Here is a 15,986-nt window from a genome sequence, read left to right on the forward strand (position 1 = left end):
AGCAGACAAAAGAAGATAAGCACAGACGAGAAGAGAAGCAAGCATCCTGCTAAGGACCAAATCTCTGGGCTGAGTTGTCCACATCCAAGGAGGAGAGCATATTTCACAAATACTCCCCACCTTTCTTTTTAAGGAAAATTACTAAATAGTAGTTCACAAATAAGCCTGTTGGGCTAGGGACCAAAGAGGCAGAAATGTATTTTTGGTCAAAACAGACAAAATGGGGATTAACAGAAATAAATAAATAAATAAACAAACAAGAAACAATAACAAAAATGTATAGAAACAGCCCTAATTTCCCAGCAGCCTACTGGCTACAGCAGTCACCTAGGACCAGGAAGAGCAAAAGACAAGTCCTACTATAAGTGTAACCATTAAATTAAAGAGCTCGTTTCCATTAAGCAAAAAGACTGAACTCTGCACATCTCTCACAGCAGGCCATTTACACCAGATTTCAAATGTTCCTTGTGACTGTTTTCAGTTTTTCTATATGCTTTTGAATGTATGGGCAGGAGGCCTAGGCAGGTAATTCACCATCACTTTTGCAATGGCACGGTCAGAAAGCAAGTTAGTGCTCTTCGCCCTGCTCAGGACTGCTATTTACAAGAAGTTCCTAAGGGGCCATTTACCTATAACACAACCACAACCACACTCTGATCCCCTGAGCCTTTTTACAGTCACAATTTCCTACCATTTGCCAACACATTTTGTACATCATATCCCACATTTCTTGTTCCCAGATAAATAGCATTCCATTAAGCTGAACTCAGATTTAACGTGCCAACTTAAAGCTTTTCTGCCAGTCCAGTCCTCATAACTGTTAATTAATTTTTGTCACCTATAACTGTAATAATTTCTATTTACTGCCAAACAAGTGGTTAACATATTCACTAGAAGCAAGGCTGGTACTGATCTTTACTAACTCCAGACAGTTGGGATTACTCACTCAATGTTAATTTATTTATTTTTAAGTTCTGTGAATTAACCAGTTCTTAATATATTTACCCCTGACTTACTGACATTGCACAGGGCTGTTCAGTGTTTTATTGGTGGTGGTGGCTGGTTGGTTTTCCAAATAGAGAGTGAATATCAGGAAGTTTCAGTTTTAAAAGGCAGTAAACTCAGAACATGATACAGGAAAGAATCAGTGGGAATATTTAAATTCAAAAACTCCCAGTCTAATTTTGAAAGAAAAAAGCTTAGGGAGAATTTTAGCAAAGGTGTGGAAAAACATAGTGGAAATCAAGCAAACCAGATCAGCTTTTATTTCCTTGATACTTCTTATTTAATTGCATAAACAGAACAGTTGATAGTAAAGCACAAACTTGGTGAACAGTAAATTCTCACTGTTTATCAACTGTGCTTTTTCATGGACATCTCCCCATTTAATTTCAAAGATCATACTTTTGGGTAACTCCCATTCTGAGTATTCAGCTGGAAGAGCTTTAAGGCATTCGTGGTAACTACAAAGTACTGAACATCCAACCTCTGAAATTGAGTTGGTTATCTGTAATTACTTGTCATTTATGGAAATATTGGGTTAATTTATTTAGTACATGAACAAGTACACTGACCAGGTTACGGCACATTTATATCAAAGGGTACACAGATAATGGCTTCAGTGAGCCTTACACCATGGTCTAATTTCAACAATTGCTTAGCCTGGGTGAGTCATGCACTGATTTTAAAATAAAACATGAGACAACCAGATGCCATGCCAAGTGTGCACCCTACCACTGATCAAATTCTGAGCAGTGTCCCCAAGGCTGAAGGCAATCTGATCTCTTACACTTACATTTTAATATTCATATATTTAAACAAAGGAGAGATTGATCCATTTGTTTGTTTTCAGGATGGAGCTAAGCCAGGTGTTGCAAGCAAACTGTGACAAAGTGATTGCCTTTATGCAACCAGCAGTCTTGCTGCGTGGCCAGGACTGAGTTAAGCCTGGCTGGGGGAGAAGGACTTGGTTCAGCACTGGGATTCCTGCCATTTGCTATCAGATGCAGAAGGAAATCAAGAGCCAAGCATATACTCCAGAGCCACTTTGCCTCCAGTGTGCCTCCTTGAAATCTTCTGCCCTTCACACTAAGTGACAAAATGAATGGTAAGGAATGAGTCCAAAGATCTTTGCTTGAGACAAAGCAAAGAATAGGTCAGAAAACTGAGAATTAATGTATGAGGAGTCTTAGTCCTAACACATCAATTCTCTCCACAATGATGTCTAAACACAATCATTATAAGATGCATGGCGGAATGCCCAAGGCTTTCAAGCAACAATTTTTAATCATAATAATCAAACCTGTACACAACTAACCTCCCCTTCCTCCCATCCCATTTAAGATCACGCAATTTCTGCCTAGATTAAGATGCTTTGTGTTAAAAAAAAAAAAAAAAAAAAATGCAAACTCTCAAGATGAGAAAATTCCTGATGGGCTCAGATTTAACCCCTTTTCTATTGGAAGACTTCATCTGTTGGACAGACACTCCAGTAATGAAAGAAATGCCTCCTTTGAGACTACCAAGCAGAGTGAAAAAAGAATGCAAATAGATGACCACCACTTCCAACTTCCATAACAAATAGCATTGTACTCCACAAATGTTTCTTCTGAAAAATCCACAAAGGGTATGAACGGTAGTTGAAGTCTATTGCTAACTATTGGACCTAACTTGTAACCTCTGCAAATCATTGCAGCCCTGCTATCTCCAAAAGAACTAGCACTATTTACAGCAACACAGCCAATTTGTTTTCCCCTCCCCAGTACCACATATATTTGTGCCCTAAAATATAGTTTATTTCCGAGGAGAGGGCCATGTAGGTTTGCATTTCCCCAAGGGTCACAACAGCCAGTTGAGTTCCTCTGGAGGGACTATTTTCTCCCAGTTAAACATCTTTGTGACTTGCAGACAGGAAAATCTACCTCACTGGGAGCAAGACAGTGACAACATACAGTACTTTTCATGTGAACTTCACAGAGAAGGTGCAAAGGAAAATTAAATATTGACTATGCAGCACTCAGTAGAACAAAATGAAAAATGGAAGAATCCCCATCTGGTCCAGGCTCTGACTTACTGTCATCCAAACACCTGCTCTGGGGTGTGCAACACATAGTAATTCACTTTGAGAGAGTAGACTGGAGCCTCTCCACAAACCCCATTTCCAATTAGCCAATCTGAATATACTGATTTAAAGCTGGACAGTCATAAAGGATAAAAAATTTGGTGCTTCATTCTTTATTTTTCCCTTAATAAAACATTATGGAAAAAATAACACCTTTAAGGGAACAACCTTGAATGGAACAAACGTGATTTTACTCATTTTTGTTTCCCACACCCAGTCCTGAACATTCTTGTGGCTAAAATGTTTTTGTAACTTACAGTGAGAACAGAAGCAAATCCATTAGCTTTGGGGTGGCTACTGTATATTCTGATTTTCAGGGCTAATGCTATATATCATCCTACTTCTTTCGTGCTGTTTCCAGGTTAACTTGTACCTACCACACACTCTGCAAAAGAATCCATCTGTGATTTGAAGATGTCAAGACACAAGAAATTTACCAATGAGTGCTGTGCCTCTTATAATTTATGCTTAGCTCATAATCACATATTAAAGCAATCAGCAGTTTCTACTCCAGCAATTTCTGGTGTCTACATATGGCCCTTGAAACGTCATCAATCAAGACTACATATGTACAAAAGTAAAGACCAAGCTAAAGATGACCCCAAATTGTTCAAAACTTTGTAAATCCAATAGCAGTGAAGACTGATGTATGAAGCCCCCTCCCCAAATAAGACTTCAGCCTTAGCCACATCCTGGAATTAGTATATGAATTCTTGCCTTCAAAAACTCTGCTTTGGATGTTTCAATATTCCAACTTAGAAAAACTCTCTTCTAGTTGAAGGACCATAAAAAATCATGTAATTCTCCTTCTTTTCATGGCAAAATTAAGCTTTCTAATGTTTGTAGACACAATAATGCTTACCTGTGGCAGACATCTTCAAGAAAAAAAAAAAAAAAAAAAAAAAAAAAAAACTTTAACCTGTCAAACAATCTGATTAATGTTTTATTTAGAAGAGACCGTGTTAAAACAGATTACAGCATATACTGCCTAATTACCTGGGAGTGGCTCCATAGCGAACTACAATTCTATGACTAGAAACAATAGGCTTTGTGTTGGTTAGTGGATTACAGCAGCTGCAGCCAAGAGACGTCATAAATAATGTACCAGCAAGTAAATCAAAACCCATCAAGAATTCACACTGCATAACGAAAGTGAGGACACAAAGTTAATGCTGGCATCCCAATCTTCCACACTTGGAGGTTCAGTGCAACAAGACCAACGTTATCTTTTTTTCAAGAGGTAATGAAGTGACTTGGGTATCCAAACAGTTTCTAAAGAGTTGAATTTACGTTTTTAATGATTTTGAGATTTAGAGATTTTTCTCACTTATTTTCATAATCAGATAACTATTCTAAACTATTCACCCAAGCATAGCCTATTTGTGTGGAGATAGAAACAGAGGGACCTCTGGAGGGCAGATTGTCCCACTTCTACAAATAGAATAAAATACCTGTGTTTAGTTTCGTGTTGCTTCATAAAATTGGGAGCTCAGCAGCCTGGAGCAAGTCCAGTGGAGAGTCACTAACATGGCAAGGGAGCTGGAGCACACAGCATGCAAGGAAAGCCTGAGGGAGCTGGGTTTTGTTTAGTCAGGGAAGAGACGCTAACAGGGGATCTGATTCCAATCTTCCCATATCTGAAGGGAGGTTAGAAATAAGAGAGGACCAGGGTACACAGTGAGGAGATGACAGATGGCAGGCACAAGATGGGAAGTTCCAGTTGACATAACCCTTCATGAGAGCAACAAAGCACAGACAGAGCTTGCCTAGCAAAGCTGTGGGATCTTTGTCCTGGGATGTTTTCAGAACCAGACAGGACAAGGCACTGAGTGTCCTGATTGACTGCTGCAGTGAGCCCTGCTTAGAGCAGCAAGCTGTATGAGGTGACCACCAGAGCCCTCTTGCAACCAGAACCATTGCAATACAGAGGAAACATCTCAGCAAGGCAGTCACAGCAGTGATTGCTGCAAATCAGAAAACTCACATCCTATTCCCAGCCCTACACAATGTGCTCAAGAAAAACAGAAAATGTTTTTTATAACAACATCAATGTTTATCCATTCCCAAGACGAAATCTCAACAAATTCTCATAAAAACTTAAGTATTTGGAAGTACCAAGACCAAGACTGCAGTTAACATGGGAGTGAGGAGAAAACTGGTTACTTACACTTACTTATTAAAGTACTTCACAAATGTTAATGTGCCTTTTGAGAAGCTAAGTCCAGTTAACACTGTAAAGTTTTGGGGGACCCAACTCTAAATGTCACGTATCAGTACACAGAGATGTGGTATCAGAAAAATATTAAAGTCAAGGTCTCCTCTAATTTTGACCTATTAAGATAACACTGTGATAGGAACAAAGGAAGGATGTTTTATACACCACACTTGCAACATACTTTTCTGATCTTTAAATAATTAACTTTCTTACCTTCTTCAATTTTATTTAAATTTGCTCCTTGGATGCTTTCCATTCTGGAACACGGACAACTTCATAGACTCACCAGAGGCCACATGGGAAGCCAAGGCATGAGATTTTTCACCCTGAGCTCCTACGCCTGCCAGAAAGCACTGCACTCTCATAGTGCAGAAGAGTATTTTTTACCAGCATGTACCTCCCACTAGCACAGAGCAGAACAGACAGCAAGCTGTGGTCTGAACCAAGATGCAAATTGTACCAAAATAGCACCAAGAATTCAAGTGTTACATATGTGATGAGTTCAGGTGTGTAACACCTCTCTATATATTTTTGCTTCTGATTGTTTAAAAATGAGGATAAAAAGTAAAATACTATTTTTTTTCTCTATTTTTAAGCATCAGGCTAAAGAAAAAGCAAATTTGTGAAACATGAGAGACCACGGTTTGGCACAGACACTGCCTAGGGGTAGGGCAGAGGGAGAGAAATCTCAAAATTGAGACTGTACTTCAGAACAATAAAACTGTACTTTTCAATCACATTTTTCCATATACACCATATCCCAAAGAGACATTACAAAATTAAGGAATGGACAGCACATGGTAACAATTAAGATAAAACAGTGATAAGTCTTCAAATTCTTGGAAGAGAGTAAATTTTTAAAATCATTTTCTCTCCCATGTGTTAACATTTTAAGTTGAAGTATTCAGCACAGCCACAATCCTACGGACAGCTCAGCGTTACAGAAAACTATCTGAATCGTACAGAAAGCACGAGCAAACTTCCTCTTCCTGCCAGAAAGGAAAGCTTGAAAGACTGGATATCAAAAGGTTGAACTATGGAGATTCTTTTGAGACTGACTGAACTGTTAGTCCTTTTGATATTAAGAAAGCACACTTTGTTGCATGTCTGCTTTACATGTTCCCTTGGCTTTTGCCCAGAGGTGGCTGTATTTCACTGATAATGAAATGTCTTTTTATCAAGGGGCATAATTCGAACTCCATGCACCCTCTTGAAGAAAAATGGTATCCATTTGGCAAAGGAAGTACATACCAGAATCAAAATAAATAAATAAATAAACTCATGCTGACAGGTGCTTTTCAACAAATAGGTGATAACGGGGGTTTTTCTCCCCCCTCAGATTGAAATCACAATTTCAGATCCTGTGATAGAAAACTTGGATCAAATGTGCTCACAGGTCATAGAAAAATCTACAATCTGCCAAAGCAACTAAAGGGGAAAAGCGCTGCCATCAGAAGAACATCAGCTTTGGAACATCTTCAAAAGGCAGCACTGGAGCTGACATGTTAGGCAAAAATGCAAAAACTTCTTGTAGGCACTTAGCACCCCATCCAAAAAGCAGTTTCTCCAGTCTGGACTGGAAAAGTCAGGCCTGAAAGAGACAGAAATCCAGCCCAATGAAAGAGGGAGGACAATAACTAGCAAGGAAGAACTAGGTGAGAAAGCAACATACATTTCCTAAAGTTTAGCTCAAAAATTGCTATATGTTGAAGTTACAGTTAGTAAGTTACTAACCCCCTCTATATGCAATAGGAGGAAATGACGCTGAAGTGGGAAGAGAGGGAACAGGAGGTAAAATGGAAGGGAGAAAACCAAACACTACGTGGGGGGAAAAAAGAGAGAGAAGGAAAAAAGAAATGGAACAGAGCGTCAAATGTTTGATTAATTATCAATCATCTGAACAGTAAGACGTGGCAGGGATAGAAAGGAACAACCCTCCTCTCACCTTCCATAACTCAGAAAATCAAAAAGAATCAAGACATTTAAATCTTGCTGTAAGATTAATTTCATTTTGTAAACTACCCACCCCCTCAAATTCCTAAGCACACAGGATTATACTTACATTTTAAAACCTAGTTTGTATGGAATTTTTAATTTTCCCTATCCCTACTGAAGTATAACAGAGGAAGCTGCCTAACATTACAAAGTTCCTAATAAATACGTTATGCGGGAAATACCACCTGAGTTATTCTCACGTTGAAAAATATATCCCGTACTGCAGGGATAATGAGAGTATAAAACATTAACACTACATTTTTCTATACCATTCTGCATAATTAACTATGCAGCTGTTCATTCATTCAGCCCCAACAACCAAATTAATTTGCAATCAGTTAGCAGGGGATGCACTAGAGCAGACTGCACATCCTAGAGAAGTAAGTAAGGCTGCTCACATGCCACATCCCACATCAGTAACACAAGGTACCCAACACCAAGAGAAGCGATGGGGGTTTGCAAAACCCCTATTTTCAAAATAGGGGCCGAGAGAGAAGAAAAAAATAAAAGAAAAGAAAAAAACAACTATTGCTGCTTGTGCAGTCATTTGCTGCCTTGTTGTGAGACTACAGATAAGTGTTTTCAGGTGGCTCTCATTGTACGTCAGTGCTCTCTGATGGCCCCCCATCTTTCTCAGGCTCAACCCCAAAACTCTGGGGAGATGGAACACAAAATGTCCTTAAGTTTTACAGCTCCTTCACATTATTTGTATTAACACAGCATTACAGCCCCAACACTGACTGTGCTTGTACAAGCAGTTCTCCAAATTATTTCTACTCCAAAGAAACAAATCAGGCAAAGACCAAGAGGAGGAAAACACAGGCACAGTAAGTTCTTCAAACAAGGTCACACAGTAGGCTGAAGGCGGAACCAGTAGCATGACTAGTTTGAGTGCATTGCCATATCTACTTTCCCATATGCTCCTCTAAGCCGTGACTTTGTCCTTTTTCAGTTCTTAAAAACTTATCCTCTTCAGGTTTTTATACCTCATTCATCATCATAAAAATGTGATGAGCAATGGAAACGGCTGCTTTCATTGTGGTTTCTTATTTATTCCATTTTGCAGAGTGGCAAAGGAAACATTGCTTAATATATATATGGTGTCATTCCATCTGCCCTTAGGTTATGGGCTCCACACCTCCCCGCTGCGCTGGCCTGCTGACAGTGGGAGTTAATGGATGACAATGCAGCGAAGTACTTCTGATTAGCTAAAAAAAATGATGGCTCAACTATTTATATGAATTTAGTACAGAGGAATCATGTCACAATAAAAGCTCTGAGACTGCAGTTCTCAGTTTGATCACATACAAGTAGACCGTGGGCAGCGCCAATGCAAGCTTCCTTCTTTATTCTGAGCACGCTGGCAGGGAGGATGACAACAACAACCCACAAAAAAAAATTAGAAACCCCACAGATGGCTAATGCACAGAAGGGCATTGTTTCTCCTCTCCTTATCTTAGACCTGCCTGCTGAAGCTAGCAAGAAAGACCATAATTTTTTTAATGGAGGCTTGTGCAATAGATACTATGACAGATCTGAGCAGAAGCCAGTGAAGTGGCCTTTCTGAACTTACTACTACTACTGAGTTGGATGGATTTGGAGTAGAAAAAATGCTTATTTTGCTTATTCCATTAACATCAACCCCAGCTAAATGCAACTCACTTAAGGCACAAACACGTATTTTATGGGACAATTCGCACACAGCCTGCACCCATAAAATACCAGGTTTTAAGACTGTTCCAGTTCCACTCATAGCAATCAGAAATTCTATCACATAGGATCAAGTTACTAAACAATGGTAAAGGATTCATACACCATTTTAGGTAAATGATTATTCTTTCTGAATAAATTGACTCACTCATTGAGATAAATCTCACACTCCTTTTCCAGAAGTTAGAGTAGATTAAAAAAATAAATAAAATAAATAAGAGAGAACAATCTGAAAAAGAGAGAGATCAAAACCAGCCTGTAAAGTAGAAACATCCCCATCCTCCAAGATAAATTGAACATGCTCAGCAGCCGTGCTGCAACCAGCTTGAAGAGACACAAGCACCCTGCAAGCAAAAGCCTTTTCCTAACTACATAAATCACAGCTTTCCAAGTGGATCTTAATCCATATGTCATATATTCTTTGTGTATTCACAAACTAGTTTAGAAACATATAAACATTTGAAATCATCATCATCACTCCAAGTTGAAGGCTTGAAAAAATAGTTATGACACAGCACTGTCATCTGTGAACAACAGATCTTTAGTAAAGAATTCTGGATAGAGATCTCTGGTAGCTTTAATTTACTTGAGGGATTTATTTTTAACAGTTCAGACTTTCAAAGATCCTAGACATCAAAATATACAAAAGCTGCCATTGCAGTAACAGAGGACACAGAAGGACTTCCTTACGTCCAGTGCCTATTGAAAGACATCGCATTCAGAGGTGTCTACAGAATATTGGATCATGATCGTCTCACATAGTGTTTTGCAACATCTGCAACCAAAGTTCATTCCTTTAATAAATGGCCAAAAGCTATGGCTAAAACATATGTCAGGATGAGTGCAGCATCAAGGTGACATCAAGGTTATTGCCAGCATGCTGGGTCTCTGTCATAGGAACAAATACAGTGGGCCATGTGTCCGCTGGAGTACACATCACAAAAGCATATTTCAACATTGGCATCCTCTAAGTATCTAAATCAATACAACTGCCTGTTACAAACATCAATAATCATCTCTTCAACATCCTGCATGTTCAAAGGCTGTCGAGATGGATTCCTTTCACTTTGTCTTTTATGTATTTTCCTTACCTGACGACCATATTAAAACATTGCTCATAGACTGAAATCTACTACATTCAGTTTCTAACTCTGGTTTTACAGCCCGTATTAAATGCCCAAAATAAATTTAAAATAGAAACTCGCCTGCACAATTCAACTCATAATGACACACTGCAGAGTATTAGCAAGACAGAAATTGCAGCAAAGATAATGGAAGTCTTAGTAATGGTATTAGGCAAATATGGAAATATGATCAAAGAGAGTATAGAAATCTGTTGTTCAATAATGAAAACAGAATCCTAATTGTAGGGCTGCCTTTTCAACCATATTGCCCAAAACCTTTTCATGGTGGAACAAGTGTAAACAAGGATATAATAGGAGGGCAAAAAGAGTTGCAGAATAATTGAGGGCAATCTAGTTTGATTGCAGAATCTGCATTACTCAGGATGATGCATTAGCCAGAGTAAGCACAGCTAGACATTAGATCCCAAGCTGAGTTTGCTGGGCTAATAATTAGAAAGCCATTTCTTTTTTTGTTTTTACTTGGAAAAAGAGCAAATTTGATATGGAAATCACAGGCTCAATAACTCAGTCCCTTGGGGCCATTTCTACAAAGTCACTTTTCAAAGCAGAACCACAGTATAAGACCATCTGGAAAGGCACACTGCTGCAGAATATGGTTGCTCACATAGAAAGCAGCATTTCACACCAAAACCAAATTTGACTGGGGCATCAGATCCTATATTGTTGTCCGTTCTGTTTTGGTTTTCTTTTTAAATTAATTTCACCTACAAGTGCGAAGAGCTTGGAGACAACTGCCTATACTCATTCTCACACCCCGTGAGCCACACAGAGTCCAGAAATTGTACTTTTCTGAGTGGTATTTTGTTCACTGCATCTACCTTAAAAGACTCTCCTGCTCTTTGTAGTCTGGATTTTAACCTTGGTGTAGACATACACCTTTGTGTAAATGCCCAAAGCACTGTGTGGTCACTGTGCATTGAGCATTAATGATGTACAGTGGAATTGCACGACTGGGTCTTCCCAGAACACATGGCTTTTACCTGCGGGTGCAGATAAAACATTTGTGCCATCAAAGAGAAGGATTTTTCTGACTCCCTGAGTTTTGCCAAGTGTCATGCTGTCCGTGAGGCTCAGATATTTGCTTTCATGCCCAGCTGCTGACCTGGACCCTCACAGCTTTGCTCCCAGAACTGCAACCTCACTCCCTCTTCAAGCTGCCTTTGGAGCAGGGAGTCCCAGTACGTTTGGCCACGTCTATGTGGGCTGAGAGGTCTGTTGCTTCATTCAGTTCATTATTGACAACATTGGGCAAAATATCCCAACAAACATCTTGTCAACCGGCCTAGTCAGGGTTCAGGGTGGAGTACTGGGAGGTAACAGTGCAGCTAATACCCAACAATGCAGCTTGTTTTGCTGTGGTGAAACAATAACAACACGGGGATGCCATTGGGAACAATGGCAATTACACAGCAAGTCGAGTTAGCGCTACCCTATCATTATGCTTGATAATACGCAATCAAAACTTTATTAGCAATCATCATCAGCATCTATTATTCATTGCGTAGAACAAGTTAAGAAGGAAAGGCTGCATACATATCAGAAACAGGAGTCAGAGACAGTCTGAGCACAGGGCTGGAAGTCAACCTCATGGCCACTCGGTGCTGAGTCACTGGATAACCTGCAGGTTACATCTCAGGTAACATCTCAGTTGCCCCATTTATAGAATGGAGATAATAATATATGTCCATTTCCAAGAGATATCACCATGATTAATTAACTAAGATCTGCAGATAATTATTAGTATTAGTTTCTTAGTGGCTACCAATTTAAAGCTAAAATATTTCATTTTAAGATTCAAGTACGTACACCTAAAGTTGCACGCATGCAGTTTTTGCATGCAGGCACCTGAGGCTGTAAAACATGTGCCCCTATGTATTTAGGTACAAACATGTCCATAAAGCACAAGGAAACACATGATCAAGTATCTGTTTTCCTAAACGCTCTGTTGAATTCAAGTCCTTCATATGCTAAGCATGCTGTCTAAAGCTACATGCAGACTCTGATATAAATAGCACTATATGCATATATCCACACTATATGCACAATACACGAACATAGCTTTAGTACTTGAATTTGAAGTTTTAGTCTGGAATATCAGTTTTTTCATTAAGTTAATGAGGCCTGAAATGACAACCAACTTGTGTTCCCAAGATATACTACAGTTTAGAAACTCTTAAAATAATTCTGGAAACAATCTTCTGTTCCTTCTCAGAAAGTTGCTTACTTTATATTCAAGAGGCAACCAATGCCATCTCAGTTTATTTCCTTACCTTATTTTGAATCAAATAACTATTCAATTTAACCCTACCTTAATAATTATTTAATAAGTGAATAAACAAAGCATCAGAACTAGCTGACTACAGAGAACCATACACGGGTGCTCTCTAACAGCATGCTTCCGCTGATATTTATGCCTTCACCTGGCTAGTGTAAGCAGAAGCAACTGCTACTAGTCAAAAGACTTTTATTCTCCAGCACCATTTTCACCGTTTATTAGACAATGATAAGATTCCAAGGCAATTAAAATTTAGACATCCCAGTCATGTAACCTGACCCATAGGGGCAGGCATAAGTCACCTGTGTAAATTAACAAAGGTCTGCAAACGTGCAGAAATTTGCCACCGAGAACCATTTCCAAAAATCTGTTTTCCTTGTATGCAGCTCCCCACACCTCCACCAGAACATACCTCAAACTGTTTTCTTTTTTGCCTCCATCATTTGCATTACACTTGAAAGTCTGCCTGCAATGCCATGGTGACTGAGAACAACTAACCAGCACTGGACCACCAAGTCACCCTTCCCTTCTCACTCCCTGTTCCACAAAGTGATTGCAGGGAAAAACAATTATTTTGAGTGAAGGATGAAAAAAGAGAGAGAGAGGTGAAGAGGAAATATGTTTTAGAGGAAGAAAATAAGGATGTATTTTCAGGAAATAAAGGGACTGATAAATGCCAAGTTGTGATAATATTTATAGAGATCAGCAAGATAAAAGTGGGAGATAAACAATGTTAAAAAATTAACTTGGTGGGGACTGATTGGGTTATAAACCAGGTTTATGTTCACTTAGGGAATATTAACTGCCTGGTATGATGTAGCTGGGCAAGACAGGAAGAAGAAGAACACTGGACTGAATCAGAAAATAACAGAATAGCATCCATTCCTACTGGGGCACAGAAACTTCACCAAGATTAATGGATTTTATCCACTGACAAAAAAAAATCTATAACATTTTTCACACCCATTTTACTGTATATTTGTTCTGATGCAAATGAGAGGAGTGCAGAAGAGAAACAAACTCAAAAGCTTAAAAAAATACATATGCTTTGTGCATGCTGGGCAGACTGCCAGCATGAGTACAAGACCATGGTGAAACATGCAGCTTCACCAATTTACACCCAAACTCTTAACATAGGAAAAAAATACAGAACTTCCCTGACTTTACAGTCTGCTTTGTTCAGTATTTATTTTTATTTCGTTTACTACATATATTGAGCTACATCTCAACAGAGCCAGGCACATTCAATATTTTTGCATGCTAGCCTTGGCTGTGCGTTTCTAAATACAGCCACTTCTTAAGTCCCAGCCTGACAACTGCGTGTGCAGCTCTCACACCCCAACGGGCAGAGACAGAAGCAGGAGGTGAACCCAGAGCAGACCACAGCCAGGATGGATCAGCTATTCCCTCTGGCCCAAATGCTATTCTTAAGCACTTGTTTCCTTTCAGCTTTTCCATCCTACTCTTATAAACAACCAAAGCATGTGGCAAATCCATTCCTCGTGAGGAAAAGGACCTGATTTTCCTATAACACAATCTAGCATCAATGCTATTCAAATGCAGTTCACACCAGATCGTCTTCACACCAGCTGTCAGCAAGGGCTGAACAACTCTGTTTAAAATGTTTGTGTTCTCTAAAGAAAGAAACATTATCTGAAGCCTGTTTTATGTTTATTTTGAAAGAGCAGAGAGTTTATTTTGAAGAGTCTGACTGGATAAGTTTAAAAGACTTCCATGATAGATTGTACTGAGGCGTGAATAGCAAAACTTGAAACACATTGTACATGCTGCATCGGCCAGGGTCATGCAACAGGAAAGCAGCGTGTGCTTACGCAGCTATGATAGCATACAAATTTCCATTTGGTTGTCTTCTTTGCACAAGATGTTGGACGAAAAATAAAACAGAAAAAAATATGCAATTAAATTCCCATCTTGTAAGTTTAAAGGATAATTACAAATGAACCATCGTAGCCCTAAAAGGCCAATTCTTAGCCAATACTAAGCGTTCTCCATTCGATCTTACTCTCTTTCCTGCAGACACCTTTTCAGTGATTACAAGTGTTATTTTCTACTTGAAAACACCCTTGTGTTGCATGGAGCCCTGCACTTGGCTAGACTTGACTACCAGCAGTATTAAAACAAGGTATTGCAAAGGTCTGCTGCTGCCATGAGAAATCTCACAAGATTAAAACAACGCAGCCTCCTTCAAAAAAAGTACCAAGACTGCTATGCACCATGTCCTGGTCACAGACTTCTCTCACTCCCTATTCTGTGACCCACTCCTTTTCTTGGACTGGCTCTGTGAAAAATATAGCTTTGGGGAAAGTATGATGTTTACAAGTACCTAAGCCACAAGGTATTACATCACCCATTTGTTTCTAGACCTGATGCTTATTGGCAACCTAAGAAATTCACACAGACTTCTGAAGTAAGTCTCCTGTCATTTCTAACAACTATTTAGATATCCAGGCAGATTATTTCAAGAATACTTCTAGCACTACAGATAACTCAGGAAAACTAGCATTGCAAACACTGGAGCCATTTTATATTTATTGATAACTGCAAAATATTTTCAATTTTGAAGTGTACATAATGGGTATTGAAAATCGGTGGTAGAAGATTTATAGAGATAAACAGAAAATTACACAGAGCACACAAAGCCTACAGAGCAAAATAAAATGAACGTATCAGAAGGCAACCAGATTTCAGGTGTCTGGTGTAGGAGTTATCATTCAGTACTGATGCACTTAAATAACTTTAAATAGGTTCACACTTTTTATTCTATAATCGTTCAGATGCACACATCTCCGCAAACTAGGTGCCTGTTAACCATTTACCTTGAAAAAACAAATCATCTCAACATGCAAAAAATACAGCGTATTGTAGTAATTTATCTCCTATTGGCAAGCTGAAAACAGGTATGTTTGTGAAAAAAGACAATGGAATAGGAAAGTACTGATCTTGATCTATGATGTTGAACTAGTGTAGCATAGGCTTACCCTAGGCCTGTTTTTGTGCTGATAAACATCCAGTGATGCAATTTGTGTGTGCACAGGCAATAAGCATATTGATATCTTAATTCACAGATGTTAAGGAAGTGACAATCAATTTATAAATCTTAGTTGAACTACTACATTTTTCCAGTCATCATAAGTCACAACAAAACCAGCTCTGGTATTATATTTCACATCCAGACAATCATGACTCCTTCCAAATCAGGATTACTCACTAACCACAATACAGTACGAAAGAACAGCAAAAACTCCCATCAGGGACATCAACACAAGAAGCAACTCAAAGACTTCAGGTAACTTAGAGGTAAAATTTCTAAGAAAAGGAAGAGAAATGGCATCTTGAAGAGTGACATGAGAAAGGTACCTTATACTCTGTCATTGTTTGCTTCTACTGTTAAAATTCATTTCAAGCTCTTTCTTACTGAACTGCAGCTCATTTAAGGAAGAAAAGGAGTAAGCACTATTGAGACTCTGGGTAATACCGCTATATTAACACCAAGATCAATTCACC

General features: G+C 38.9%; 1 protein-coding gene across 12 annotated transcripts in view; it reads right to left on the bottom strand.

Moving 5' to 3' along the window:
* SORCS2 (sortilin related VPS10 domain containing receptor 2) overlaps positions 1-15,986 on the bottom strand; it is a gene marked incomplete at its 5' end in the record, with an annotated part of 570,927 nt that overhangs the window by 354,384 nt on the left and 200,557 nt on the right. The window lies entirely within an intron of this gene.

This window comes from Aythya ferina, assembly GCF_964211825.1.
Source record: "Aythya ferina genome assembly, chromosome: 4".
Taxonomy (NCBI): Eukaryota; Metazoa; Chordata; class Aves; order Anseriformes; family Anatidae; genus Aythya; species Aythya ferina.